The sequence below is a fragment of the Desmodus rotundus genome, chromosome 11 (assembly GCF_022682495.2).
Source record: "Desmodus rotundus isolate HL8 chromosome 11, HLdesRot8A.1, whole genome shotgun sequence".
NCBI lineage: Eukaryota > Metazoa > Chordata > Mammalia > Chiroptera > Phyllostomidae > Desmodus > Desmodus rotundus.
The window spans coordinates 61,972,857-61,987,070 of NC_071397.1; the positions used below are offsets into that span (position 1 = coordinate 61,972,857).

At 42.0% G+C, this 14,214-nt stretch overlaps 1 pseudogene; it reads left to right on the forward strand.

The window, feature by feature from the left end:
* Positions 1-1,867: 1,867 nt before the first annotated feature.
* The window catches only part of LOC128779513 (uncharacterized), a 40,970-nt pseudogene continuing 28,623 nt past the window's right edge, over positions 1,868-14,214 (forward strand).

The following is a 14,214-nucleotide window of genomic DNA, read 5'->3' on the forward strand; positions in this document are numbered from 1 at the left end:
TTGTGTGTCTGTGCTTTACACATCAAAAGAGTAAGATTTTTTTTTCCTCCCAAGAACTACTTCCCACCCTCACTGAGATGCATGTATTAGGGTATAATGACATGAGATGAAAATCTATATGGGCAAAACACACTATTTCTGGCTTATATACATTGAAAGTACAGGTAGGGATCCTAAGATGATAGACTAAAAGAAATCTATGTGCAAAAAATATCAAAAGCCATTCATCTATTCATCTGTCCTTGAAATATTGTCTAAGCACCTATTATGTGTTAGGCCCTGTGCTAAACCTAAGAATACAATAATAAACAAAAATAGACACGTTTCTTACCCTTATAGTACTAATAACTCAGTGGGCGAGATTCATATCAGTCGATGATCACACAGATAATTGTGAAATAGCAACCTCAGTAGGTGCCTCAGAAGAGAGCTAACTTGGCGCTTGCTGTACTGAGGCCACAAGGAGTTCTGTGTGAAAATGAGGATAAGCTGAGGTTGGAAGGTGAAGGGGTTTTAACTAGGCAAACGGTGAGGGAGACCTTTCCATGGAGAGGGGATACCCTGTGCAAAGGGCCTGTGGCCAGAGGGAACACGAACCCAATAGAAACCAAAAGAAGACATGCTTGGCTGGGACACAATGATCCTCATGGAAAGCAAAACAAGATGACGCCAGCCCAAGGTTCCTAAACCTTGTCTGTATTGGCATTTTGATCTTGATAATTCTTTGTTATGGGAGGCTGCCCTGCGCATTCTGGAATATTTAGCAGCGTTCCTGGTTTCTAACTCCTAGACACCAGGAGCACTTCTCCCAAAGCATGATAATCAAAAATGTCTCCAGACACCGCCAAATGTCCTCTGGGGACCAAAATCACATCTGGATGGGAACCACTGGAGAGAAATAGGCAGAGGTTGGACTCTGTAGGCCTTGTTAAGGCGGTTTGCTTTATTCTGTGAGCACTGAGGTACCTTTTAGGGAAATTAAAGGGGAGGAGGAAGGACAGTCAAAAATGCATTTCTCAAAGATCTTCTGCCAGCAATGAGTAAAAGGGAGAGGAAGGAAAGCCAGAGGGAATGTGGATAGAACAATTAGAGGTTAAACCAGTTTAGAAGCTCCTAGACTAATCCTGGTGAAAGATAATAACAGCTTGGCCCAGGGCAGTGGGTGGTGGGACTGAGAGAAGTTAGATGGATTTGAGAGATAGGAAGTGAAATCAACAGAACTTGGCAGGAAATTGGACATGTCGGGTGAGGCGGAATGAGACAGGGGAATGATTCATGCTAGAGGGAGTGGATGGGTGATGGTGCTGCTACAAAAATGGGGCAGCTGGGGATGGCCTAGGTTTGTGGGGAAAGATCACACAATTTGATTGTGTTAAATTTGAGGTGGCTTTGAGATGCCCAGAACAGATGCCAAATAGGGAATTGGATATGGGGGTCTGGAGCTCTAGGAGTCTGGATTGGAGACATAAATTGGGGAGCACAAGATCTAAAGAAAGTACTCTCAGCCATGACAGTGGACTGTCTCCCAAGGAAGGAATAGAGGAGGAGAAAATTAGGTCCTCGGGTGAGGACTTGAGCATGACCACCATTTAATGAGCTAATAGAGAAAAATACATCTCAAGCATCAGAGAAGGGACAGCTGGGAAGTTGGCAAGATCAAGGATAGTGTGGGGTCCTGGGAAACTTGGGAAGAAGGTGGGTCAAGAAGCAGAGAGTGCTAAATTGTGTGAGATGCTCCTGAGAGATTACGTAAATTAAGAAGAAAGCCTGATGGGTATGGAGGAAAGGTCATTGTCGGTCATAGTGAAAGTGGCTTGATGGAGATGGCACCAGATGGCACCAGATGGTGAGGATAGGAGGTGAGCGAATGGAGACGGTGAGTACAGATGACCTCTTAGGAGGTTGCACCTTGAGGAGGAGGACAGACATGAGGTGGAGCCTGGAGAAGGGTGTGAGGTTATAAAATGAGAGGGACATGAGCATGATTCAGTGTCAGCTGGGAAACATCTGGTTGAGAAGAGTTGGATATCCAAGGAGAAGGGATGCATCAGAAGGGGGAAGGGGTAGGGATCCAAAGCACAGGAAGGGAATGGCCTGGGAGAACAGTAGGGGAATCGTCCACTACAGTGCAGGAGGAAGCAGGAGAGGAGGGGTGTGAGAGCACTGGGTTTGTGTGTGTGAGTGGAGAGTTTGGTGGGGAGGTGCTTCTGCTGAGACTGAGAGAGGCTGGGCATAGGGGAGAGGTGGGGAGTGAATTCAGAGGCTTGGGAAGAATGGAGAGGTTTGAAGTTATGAGAATTATTGTTAGAATGATTCTCAGAAAGCAACAGATCCTCAGTCATCTAAGAAAAGTATAGTTATGATTGGAATACTCATGTAACTTTTAAGTATTAGTTTCCTAGGGCCACCACAGCAATGCACTATGAAAGGGGTGGCTTACAACAAGTGGGAGAGAAATTTATTCTCTCACCATCCTAGAGGCTACAAGTCCAAAGTCAAGGTATCAGCAGGGTCTGCTCTCTGTGAAGTCTTCCAGAAAGGATCCCTCTTTGCCTCTTCTAGCTTCTGGTAGTTGCCAGCCATCCCGGATGTCCCTTGGCATTCCACGGCTTGTAGATGCATCACTACAACCTCTCCACCTCTCTCTTTATGTGGCCTCCCCCACTATGTAGCTGTCTCCAAATTTCCATCCTTTTATAAGAACCCCAGTCATTGGATTAGGGTGCACCCCAATCCAGTGTGGCCTCATGCTAACTTGTGTACATCTACAAAGACTCTATTTCCAAATACGGTGGCATTCACAGGTTTCAGGTAGATGTGATTTTGGGGGGACACTATTAACCCAGTGTATTCCTAAGACATGAGGCTATATTAATGCATTAGAAGTATTTAGAAGATTAAAACAAGATATCTTTAGCCCCTAACACTTATAGGTCTCAAGTGCCTCCTGTGCACAGTGTCACAAACTCCCCACAAACTTTATAGTGTCTCTACCATCCCCATGTTACAGATGAGGAAACAGAGGATAAGGGTAGCTGAGTGACTTGTCCAAGGTGAGCTCCTGGCAGAGCCAGGACCTGAACGCGGGCGTCGTGACTTCAGAAACCACCTCTAACCCTTGGTTGGCTCTATTGCCTTTTCCAGGTCATCCCGAGTTAGTCGGGAGAACTTAAATCAGCTAGTTACCTAGTTCAGAAACTACACTTTCCTGCCAACATTCTTTGCTCATATCTTTTTCTCTACATACAGCTCTTCATACGTTCATCATGCCTACTGTTCTACGCATGGGAGAATAAGCCTACTGCTCGCCATTTCGTCTCGTAACATACAGCCCTCCCTTCTCTGGTAACTTCCAGGTGTTTCCCCAGGTCCACAGCGCCCAGTTCATGGAGTTGTCAGAAGGGAGGACCAGGATGACTACTATAGCACAGAGGCTGGGTACATCTACACCCGGGATCAGCAAGGGGCAATGTCATGTATGATGAAGCCTTGAGCTATCTGAAGGAACTGGGGACAGAACTGCTGCTGTGGCCGGCCATTACACTGAGAAAGAACAAGGTCAGAAGTCAGATTTTTAAAAGTCAACCAACTAAAACAAAAAACACCAAGGGCTTGGTTTAACACCTCCCACCTCAAAATATAAATGTGTATCCAGTAGTTCCTGAAAATTCAATAAGCACATACACTGCTCCCCAACACACACCCGCATTAGAAAAGATACAGCTCTGTCTCCAGCCTAAGCACCCCGTTTGTTGGAGACTGACTATGCTCTCAGGGCTTGGTTACAATTTTTACTGCGGTTTAGACTCTACTTGCTCCCCAGTGGCACTTCTGAGTGCAGAGAGTGTCACACAGGGCCCTGAGGGAAGCAAAGTAAGCAAGGGAAATCAATGACTTTTTTTCTAAGTGACAAAAAAGTGACTGACCTTGGGAAAGGGCAGTTAGAAGCAGAGACATCCCTGGGCTCCTAACAGAAAACCACCAGGTGCAAGAAGATCGGGCTAGGAAAATGCCAGACAAACCCCAGAGGCCGAAATCGTTACTCTGGGTAATCAAATAACCCACAGTCTGCATTCGCTCTTCCTCCTGGCACTACACAAATTTATCCAATTTGAGAAATAGGTGAGGTAAGAATATTTATTTTAAAATCATATGACAGTATTAGCATTACATTTGGCAAGAACTTAGGGTTTCCAGGTATCTTGCACCTGAAGGGAAATATAGCAAGGGTTTATGCTGTGTTGTAATGTATTAGACTATAATGAAGGACAATTCAGTCATATTGTTATAAAATTCTGCTTGAAGAATGTTTGACAACTACCCTTTCAGATCCTGGACAGAATTAATTTAATATCGGCTTGAACTCTTTGTCCTGCCTCTGCCCCAAGGCGTCTGGGACCTGACTCGCAGGAGACAGTGAGGGCAACCAGCATCCCGGGCACTGAACTTCCGCTCCTAGCTCTTATCCTTAGTAGTTCTCCGTACACTAATGCAGCGTTTTTCTTGACTGAGAATAATTTGTAATACAATGCAACTATTTCTAGCTGCTAAGAATTTAATTTGCTCGAAACACGGAGCAGTCATTTACCCACATGAGCACCTCTCAGCTGAGCTAGTAGGAGGAGTACAGCCATTCTCTGCAGAAGGATTCCCCAGAGGAAGTCCTGATCGAAGCCTTTCTCCTGTGCTGAGTGGCCGTCACATACTCTGTAATCATTGACCTCCGCCCTCAGCCCGTGAAAAGTTCTTACTGGTTAATGTTTCATTCTGAAATAGAGAGCTCAAACATTTAAAGCAATAATAATGCTGATAGTGGAAAACTAACATTAATATAATGGGAAAATATTTGAGTTGAATAACGACACTGATTCCGTTTATTTACTCAGATTAGTGATTAACACGATTAAACACTATCTTAGAAACATCTGAAATTTTTTCATTTGTCTAGCATCAATTGAAATAGCAGGTTAAACTGGGTTTGTTTGGGTTTTTTTTGTTGTCATTGTTGTTTTTTAAACTGGGTTTGTTTTTAAACCACCAGGTTTTAGAGAAGGAAAAATGTATGTTTTGCCTTTAAATTATAGGCTTAAGGACATTTTAGTAAAGATTTTATGTTGAGTGAACTTGGTTATATTTCTGAAATTAGTTTTTAAAACTAAAATTGTAAAGTAAAAACAAAAACCCCTGTTGACTTAATAGTCAGCAAGTGTGAACTTAGGGCTCTGTCTTTGCCAGCTGATTTAGGATTCCCATCGCGGAGTCAGTGTTTTCGCTCCTGAGAAGGAGCTGACAGTCTGAGGGCGCATTTCTGCAGGAATAGCTTCCTGGAGACAGGCCTGGCTCTGGTCATTGCCATCACTTCTCTTCCAGGTCACAGAGAGGGCAGCAAGTCGAGTACTGGCCAGGACTGGAGATGGGCCCATACAGGACTAGACAGATTTGCTGTGCTGTATGACCTGTGGACTTGGGAAGCAGCTCTTCTAGAAAACAAGCGCCAGGTATTCTTGCCTAGAAAACAAAATTCAGCTAAACATTTTTGTAAAACACAGTATTTTTAAAAATTCAGTGGGTCGTTTAGGGTAGCTCCCTTTTAAGTGAGAATGAAAGATGACTCCATTCACATTCCTTGTCCTGTCGGGACAACCCTCAGCCTACTAAACAGACAAAGTGACTGACCTCGCTGTGGCCCCCCGGAGCGTATGCCAGGTGTTGGTGGGGGAGAGCAGTTGGGCAAGGAGTGCTTGGTGCAACAAGTTACCAAGGTAGATTTAAAGCAATAAAACAGCAAGTTACTAAATCATCATCCTGTCGTTAATGGTTCATATCCCAGTAATAAATGAAAAACTACTCTTCATTGGTGTCCTTAGCATGGATTATGGCCCTTCTGATAATCACTGGCTGTTGGGAGTTTATTCATAAAACATTAAGTGTTCAGTCTGTACCAGGTACTGTTCCAGGCATCGGGAACACATAGATATAGAAGAAAATATCTTTAAGGAGTTTCTAGCCTATAAACATTGATCCAATCTCTCAGCAAAAATTATAACCCAGAGGCACATGCAAGAGCCATGGGAACCCCAGTGGAGGGAGGGATTTGTCCCACAGGGGGCTGACGGAGTAAGGAAATGTTCGCTGGTCTTCCCAGAGGATAGGTATTTATTCTGGCTACTAAAAGATGAGTAAAATATTGTCTGTCAGAGAAGGAAAGATTCTCAAGCAAAGGAAACAGCATTAGCAACGTCAGGAGGTATAAAATGGGGATGGTGGTTTGGAGGATGTCAAGAAGACTGCTCTGGCTCAGATGTGAAGGCAGGCTGGGAAACAAGGTGGACATGTGGTTTGGGCGCAGCCTGTGAAGGGCCTGCTAGCCCATGCTACATTTAGAGGGCATCTTATAAGCAAAGGGAAGCCATCGGTGAGTTTCAGTAGAGGAGAGACACGATTCTAGCTTTGTTTTCATATCATAGCTGGGTGGGTGTCAGCGTGGAGAATGGATTGGAATAGAAAGCTCCTGGAGAGAAGTGCAGTTATTATTATAACAGGTACTCAGTGGGTTAGGAGGGACCCACACCAAAGATGTAATAGTGGGAATGGGAGGGAGCAGCAGGCCTGAGAGCACTTTGCAGAGGTGGAAATGGCAGGCTTTGAAGACTGGATGTTGGAGCAAGGGAGTAAGGGTGAAATTAAAGTGACTTCCTCAGGGTCAGGGAGGAGGCTCTTAACTGAAACAGAAAGCAGGCGGAGGGGCACTTGAGAGGGAGAGTAACACTGAGTCTAGGAGACAAGGCACGAGAGGGAGTTTTCTAAAAACCCAGGTGTGGATGTTTTGTGAGTGCTATACTTTTGAAACTCAGGAGCAGGTATGTGCTGAGGTATGAATGGGAAAGTGGAACCATAGTAATGAGTCAGAATGACTAGAACAAGCCAGAGATGTCTGAAATGGGTCCCCTGGTGACGCTTACTTTTAAGGGTAAGGTCACGGGACAAGAATCCATGAGAGGAACAAAGAGTAGCCAAAGAGACAGGAGAAAAAAGGAAGGAATGATGTTCTGAAAGAGAGTGGAAAAGAGTGTGTTTTAACTAGGAGAGGATGGGTACTAGTGTAGGATGCAGTGAACATCCAGAAGGACGACTCCTAAAAGCCAGGCAGTGGTTTCAGCCATCAGGTGGTCATGGCCAGCGTTGTAGGGCTCTTCCAAGGGTCCCAGGGGTGGAAGCCAGGTGACAGTGCACTGTGATGTGGTCAGACGATGGGGAAGTGGCCGTGTTTTCATTGTTTTTCTAGTAGAATAGATAGCTTACCATTTCATCTACTCTCTGATCTGTTACTCATGGAGATGTAGGTGACCCAGTTTTAAAAGCAACTGGCTGGGCTTAAAGGGTGCAAGCCCCGGGCTTTGATAGCTGGTCGTCTTTTCAAGATAACTGGCCTCTACGGAGTTTTCATCTATCTGCCGGTTAGAACCGTAAGGTCAGCTGAGTAAATGAGACAGTTGGGCTCATAGTGTAGTAAGTGGAAAGGCTGCATTAATTGTAAATAAGACAGCATCCTCAAACTTGATGAGTTTATTGGTCCAGACATGAGTTCTGAAGAGGCCCCCTTTTCTGTACTCTCTCTCCCCATTTTCCTTCTAAGTGCTTCTAGGCCTCCTGTGGAGGCTCCAGGCGGACCCAATGGCAGAGAACAGAAGGGCGGGGTGGACCGAACGACACACCGCTGTCCTCACACTCCAGCTAAAAGTTCATTCTGTGCTAAGCTTCTAGCCGCTAGTTTCTTCTATGGGACATGAAATTATTTTAACATAAAACAATCACTGCAAATATCTCCTTCCTTTCTACCCCGAGAACAAGTTCCCCACAGAAACATAGATGTGCCAAAATGTGGCCTTCTAAATCAGAAATTCTGTTGAAAGAGCCTATTTTTAATGGATAAACCAGATTTCTATCTAGAGTGGAATTGATTCCCCCAGCTTGGTTCTGCTGCCAAGTTTCCTCAGCTGCGTTTGATTGGTAAATACATGGGAGTCACTAGTTTAAGAACTGCTCAAACACATTGGATTGTCTCAAATCCTTAAAGTAACTATATTATGTATAAACATTCATAAAATTAGAGCTGGCATGAATTTAGGTAGATTAAGGGACTCTGAGGGAAGCTAGTCATCAGCTGTACCAGCTCCTGAGTGACACTTGTACCAACAGCTAATTTTCCCTGCAGCCACCAGAGGACACATTTTCAGTTGAATTAATGTGTGGAGCACTTAAAAAAAATTCTCTTTACAGGTTGTATCTAGCATAGATTTTCTGTTTTACACTTCCATTTGACCTGAAATACTATCTTTAAAAGTTTCTTGAATCCTAGAAATAAAAAACAAGTTTAAGCTAAAAATAATATAAACAAAGTAAGTTTGGGGAGCATTCTGTCCACTTTTCTATTTCTCCCCGTCAGTGTGTAACACGTATTATTTTGCCTGAGAGTTGGCCCTTGACACACACACGTGACATTTGACAGGCTTGGAAGACTTCTTAGACAAATACCAGCCCAGAGTTTAAATGGGAATGGCCATTTCGCAAACAGATAATAAATAAAATCTGAGAGGTGGAAAGATCATGGTCCTACCCCTGTGGGGAAAGAATTCATAATAAAATCATGCAAGGCTCCATCTGAGAGCTTCCCAAGAGTGAAGCCAAAGCTTCAAGCCTTGTCAATTTAAAAAGAGAACCACACTTTCCTTTGCAACAACTAGGGTTGTCAGGTAAAATACGACAATATTTGGGACATATTTATACTAAAAATAGTATTCATTGTTTATCAGAAATTAAAATTTCACTCGATGACCTGTATCTTCACTCGCTAAATCTGTCAGTCCTATCCACAACCAAAGTGAGCCTGGCAGTTCAGCTCTGGCCTCTGCAACCTGCTATCACCAGATCTGAATCACCAGCAAGAACCCTCCCAAGCTTATCCTGCCAAATAACCCAACAATAGGGCTCTTTGTACAAAAACAGGTCAAGGCAATACAAATGCAACAAACTAGCTCCTGGGATTGCCCCAGCCCAGCAAAATGATTCAGGTTAGTCTAGGATGATTAGGGGCATAATTGTTTCTTTCCTAATTCCCCCTAGGCTACACTGAGCGACCCCGCCAACTAGTCACTCCTTTGTTTCTGCTTTATCTTCTGCTGTTTAATAATTGAATATTATTCTAGAGTAGAAGTCTGTGGACAGAACAAGGTAATTTAGGTCACCCTGCAAGTCAAGGGGATCTCCACCTTCCTTCATTTCACACCAAGAGATGTGGAGCATCTAACCTGGGGAGCACGTTCTGTGTCCTGAGCTTTTAGCCTCCTTTGGTTGACCCAAAGTCCCTTAGACCATTTGCCAAAGGAGATCCTGAAAAACCCAGAAGCTAAATACGGTGCCCCAGGCTGTAGCTCCTTGAGCTTTTAGCATTGAAAGCCTCAGTTATGGATGTCTATTAATAAGGCATGGATTCCTACTCTGCTATTAATTCCCAAGTGTTCACCTCCCCCAGGAGCCTCAGAAGCCATGATTGGCCAGAAGGAGACAGTCCTGATTTTCCTGCCCATGGTTCCTTTATCCCCTTGCCCTCTATACAGTTGCCTCCTATATTCAAGAAGTGCTTACACTTTCTCTATTCTTTGTGTTTTGCATTCTCAGCTATTCCACACAATGAGAGGGGCTCATCCCTTTTAGGAAATTTTTTAGGTTTTTTAAGAACAGGGCTGACTTTCTGACCTCAAACTACCAGGTAGACCAACACCCAAGAAAGCAAAACATACCCTTTCTCTAATGCATCTCAAAATGTACTAGGCTGTTGGCTTGGTAGAAATTGCAACCTCAACAACTCACTCCTTGCTGTCCATTGAGTGCATACACTGGGCAAGCCTAGGTGATGTGGCTGCCATAGGAGCCGAGGCCTCTCAGAAGGGTAAAACCTCCATGAGAAGAGCTAGTCAAAGAAGACTGGTTCAGAAGGGACAGCTTGAGCTAAAACGCTGAGGGAGGATGTGTTGGATTAGTTTAGCAGAGGGAAGGAATGTGTTCCATTGTAATACCAGTAGGAATGAAAGTTCAGAAGCTTCTAGTCAGAGCCAATTTATCCATCAGGCAATGTAGACTGAGCGTCTAGGATCTAATTGCTTTTAGGGACCATTGAAAATGTTTGAGATTTGATGAAAAAAAAAAAACATGCATTACTCCAAAGAAAATACAAAATAGATGTCAATAAATGCTTAACTACATATCTGTAAAATGTAAAAACTTTGTTAACTGAGCATTAATAAACTTCTCATTACATTTGAAAACAATTTATGGATCAGATCTCCTCACTTCATAAGAATCCCCAGGTATATACTGCCCAGAAATCATAGGCAGTCATTTGAAAAGCAAAAAAAAATACATATCATGTAACATTTTTACAGAAACAAGATTTGATTGGCACGTGAGTAAATTTTATTTTTTATCTTTTTATTGAATTTATTGGGGTGACACTGGTCAACAAAATTATACAAGTTTCAGGTGCACACTTCACCAACACATCATCTGTACACTGTGTTGTGTGCTCACCACCCCAAGTCAAATCTCCTTCCATCACCATTTAACCCCCCTACACCCTCCTCCCCCTCCTCCCAAACCTCCTTTCCCTCTGGCAATCACTATACTGTTGTCTGTGTCCATGAGGGTTCTTTTTCTTCTGTGCTTAATCCCTTCACCTTGTTCACCCAGCCCTGCAACCTTCCTCTCCTCTGACAGCTGTCAGTCTGTTCTCTGTATCTATGAGTCTGTTTCTATTTTGTTTGTTAGTTAATTTTATTCATTAGATCCCACATGTAAAATCATATGAAATCATATGATACTTGTCTTCTCTGACTGGTTTATTTCACTTGGCGTAACATTGTCCACGTCCAGCCATACTGTCACAAGATTTCCTTCTTTTTATGGCGGAGTAGTATTCCATTGTGTAAATGTACCACAGCTTTTGAATCCACTCATCTACTGATGAGCATTTGGGTTGTTTCCATAGCTTGGCTATTGTAAATAATGCTGCAATGAACATAAGGGAATCTCTGGGTCATAAGGCAGTTCCATCTTTCATTATTTTAGGTAACTCCATATTGCTTTCCACAGTGGCTGCACCAATCTGCATTCCCACCAACAGTGCACAAAGGTTCCCTTTTCTTTGCCAGCACTGGTTGTTTGTTGATTTATTGATGATGGCCATTCTGACAGTTGGAGGTGATATCTCATTGTGGTTTTAATTTGCATTTCTCTCATGATTACTGATGTTGAGCATCTTTTCATATATCTGTATGTCCTCTTTGAAAAAGTGTCTATTCAGATCCTTTGCCCATGTTTTAATAGGATTGTTTGATTTTTTTCGTGTTGGGTTTTATGAGTTCTTTATAAATTTTGGATATATTAACCTCTTATCAGATATATTGCCAAGTATATTCTCCCATTCAGTAAGTTGTCTTTTCATTTTGTTGCTGGTTTCCTTTGCTATGCAAAAACTTTTTAGTTGATACAGCCCCATTTGTTTATTTTTTTTCTTTTGTTTCCCTTGACCAAGGAGCTATATCAGAAATAAATATTGCTATAAGCAATGTCTGAGACTTTACTGTCCATGTTTTCTTCTAGGATTTTTATGGTCTTGAATCTAACACTTAAGTCTTTTTTATTATATATTTTTGATTATGCTATTATAGTTGTCCTGATGTATTCCCCGTTGGCCGCTCCACCCAGTGCCCTCTACTCCCTCAGGCAATGCCCCTATCATTGTTTATGTCCATGAGTCATGTGTATAAATTCTTTGGCCACTCCATTTCCTATACTGTACTTTACATCCTCATAGCTATTCTGTAACTACTTATCTGTGTTTCTTAATCCCCACACTTCTTCACCCATTCTCCCCCTCACCACCCTGCCCCCAATCTGGCAAACTTCCCATAACTAACTTCTTTTCTCTTCTTTTAGAGTCTCTCTTTCTCTTTAACCTTTGGTCTTTTAATAGTGATGTGTCTCGGAGTGGGCCTCCACGTCCATCATATTTGAGATTCTCTGTGCTTCCTAGACTTGCATGTCTATTTCTGTCACCAATTGAGGAACTTTTCTTTCACTATTTTTTCAGATAGATTTCCAATTTCTTGCTCTTTCTCTTCTCCTGGCACCCCTGTGCCATGAATGTTGGATTGCTTAAAGTTGTCCCAGAAGCTGTTTATACTATCCTTATTTTTTTGGATTCTTTCTTCTTGTTCTGTGCAGTTGGTTTTTGTTTCCTTATGTTCCACATCATTGATTTGTTTCTTGGCTTCATCCATTCTACTGTTGTTTCCCTGTAAATTGTTGTTTATTTCAATTAGTGTATACTTCATTTCTGATTGGGTCTTTTTTATGCTCAATACGTTTCTTGAACATTCTTATAAACAGTGGAGGATCAGCTGTGCAGGGGCAGCATGATGGTGCTCCGACGTGGTCTGTAGCTGTCTACTGGGTACATTGGCCTTGGGGTTTCCTGGGTGGTGCAGGCCGAGGTCAGCCCCCACTTGCAACATTTAAGTCTTTAATCCATTTTGAATTTATTCTGGTGTATAGTGTAAAAAGATGGTCTAGTTTTATTTTTTGCACATATCTGTCTAATTTTCCCAAAGCCATTTATTGAAGAGACTGTCTTCACCCCATTGAATGTTTTTGCCTTCTCTGTCAAATATTAATTGATTATAAAGTTGTGGGTTTATTTCTGGGTTCTCTATACTGTTCGATTGATCTATATGTCTGTTTTTATGCCAGTACCAAACTGTTTTGATTACTATGGCCTTGTACAGTAGTATAGTTTGACATCAGTTAGCATGATTTCTCTAACTTTGTTCTTTTTTCTCAAGATTGCTGTGGCTATTTGGGGTCTTTTGTGGTTCCATATAAATTTTTGGAATATTTGTCCCAGGTCTGTGAAATATGCCATTGGTATCTTGGTAGAAAGTGTATAGAATCTATAGATTGCTTTGGGTAGTATGGACAGTTTAATGATGTTAATTCTTCCAACCCATGAACATAGTACATGCTTCCACTTATTTCTCTCTTTTTCAATTTCTTTCTTCAATGTCACAGAATTTTCCAAGTACAGGTCTTTTATATACTTGGTTAAATTTATTTATAGGTATTTTTTTTGAAGAAGTAGTAAATGGGGTTGTTTTCTTAGTTTCCCTTCCTGAGAGTTCATATTGGTGTATAAAAATGCAACTGATACTGGATATTTATTTTGTATCCTGCTATTTCATTGAATTCTTTTATCAGTTGTTGTAGTTATTTTGGTGGAATGTTTAGGGTTCTCTATACACAGTATCATGTCATCTGCAAATAATGACAGTTTTACTTCTTCCTTTCCAATTTGGATGCCTTCCATTTCTTCCTCTTGTCTGATTGCTGTGGCGAGGACTTCCAGTACTATGTTGCATAAGAGCTGAAAGCGGACATTCCTGTCTTGTTCCCAATCTTAAGGGAAACACTAGTAGTTCTTGCCCATTGAAGATGATGTTGGCTGTGGGTTTGTCATCTATGGCCTTTATTATGTTGAGGTATGTTCCCTCTATTCCCACTTTACTGAGAGTTTTTATCGTAAATGGGTGCTGGATTTTATCAAATGCTTCCCCCCCTCTATTGATGTGATCATGTGGTTTTTATCCTTCATTTTGTTTTTGTGGTGTATCACATTTATTGATTTGCAGATATTGCACCAACCTTGCATCCCCAGAATAAATCCCACTTGATCATGGCTTATGATCTTTTTAATGTATTGCTGGATCCAGTTTGCTATGCTTTTCTGAGGATTTTAGCATCTATGTTCATCAGGGATATTGGCCTATAATCGCCTTTCTTTATCTGGTTTTGGAATTAGGAGGATATGAGTACATTTTAATGTATTTGATATAATGTGGGACAGGGCCTCCAAAAGTAAGAGTGTCTAAGGCCAATGAGGGTTTTAAAACAACTCTAAAACAGTAATTACATTGTTCAGAACTACTTACTTACCTTACCCTTAGGTTCCTATTTAGGATTCCAGCCCAGTGATCTCTGAAGAGCTTATTCTGATTAGCACCATGACTAACTACACACAAATACAATTTATACACAGAACAGAAATTCCGTAAGTCCATAGACAATTGTAAAAACTAAATAAAGAGCATCTCTCTCTGAATT